We start from the raw sequence: 1031 nt of genomic DNA, 5'->3' as shown, positions 1-1031 counted from the left end.
AAGTGTTTGAAAGGTATATATTTTCTACTTTCTTTTTTTTTTTTTAATATATTTATTGATTTTTACAGAGAGGAAGGGACAGAGATAGAGAGTTAGAAACATCGATGAGAGAGAAACATCGACCAGCTGCCTCCCTGCACATCTCCCACTGGGGATGTGCCCGCAACCCAGGTACATGCCCTTGACCGGAATTGAACCTGGGACCTTTCAGTCCCCAGGCCGACGCTCTATCCATTGAGCCAAACCGGTTTCGGCTATTTTTCTACTTTCTATAACACTTTACCTGTGTTATATTTAAAGTGGCATCTCCAGCATACAGATGGTGTGTGTGTGTGTGTGTGTGTGTGTGTGTGTGTGTGTGTGTGTTTTCAATGGGATAGTTTCTGCCTTTTAATAAGTATTCAGGTCACATATTTAATATGTCATTATTGAAATATATGTTAGGGTCTATTTGGAAGAAAAATCACACAGTAATTTGAACAGGAAAAATTTAATATAACCAAATAACTGGAAATTAACTACTGAAGGTAAACTACTAAGGTAAAGAGATCTATAAAAAAAAATAGAGCAGTCACTACTTTTAGGGCTGAGGCAGAAATACCCAAGGAAGGAACAAATTTGGACTAGAGCTGCCTTTTCCAAGCTGAGATTCTGATGTTGAAGGAGGTGTAGCTATAGCCCAGAAATGAAGTTTGCTGAGATGTGTAAGGGTGACGCTGGCAAGCAGGAAACTGCCCACTAAGATGCTGGCAAAATTTTCTTGGAGGCCATCTGGCTTAGACAGCTGAGAATATTTACTGTCTAGACCAGGGGTGGGCAAACTTTTTGACTCGAGGGCCACAATGGGTTCTTAAACTGGACCGGAGGGCCGGAACAAAAGCATGGATGGAGTGTTTGTGTGAACTAATATAAATTCAAAGTAAACATCATTACATAAAAGGGTATGGTCTTTTTTTTTTTTAGTTTTATTCATTTCAAATGGGCCGGATTCTGCCCGCGGGCCGTAGTTTGCCCACGGCTGGTCTAGACCT

General features: G+C 40.7%; 1 protein-coding gene across 3 annotated transcripts in view; it reads left to right on the top strand.

The window, feature by feature from the left end:
* Nucleotides 1-1031, top strand: part of GMCL1 (germ cell-less, spermatogenesis associated 1) — a 58638-nt gene that overhangs the window by 1667 nt on the left and 55940 nt on the right. The gene's annotated exons all lie outside the window — the stretch shown is intronic.

The sequence above is a fragment of the Myotis lucifugus genome, unplaced genomic scaffold, assembly GCF_000147115.1.
Source record: "Myotis lucifugus unplaced genomic scaffold, Myoluc2.0 scaffold_108, whole genome shotgun sequence".
Lineage (NCBI taxonomy): Eukaryota > Metazoa > Chordata > Mammalia > Chiroptera > Vespertilionidae > Myotis > Myotis lucifugus.
Note: the sequence above shows the minus strand (reverse complement) of the source record. Positions and strands in the feature narration are given on the sequence as shown.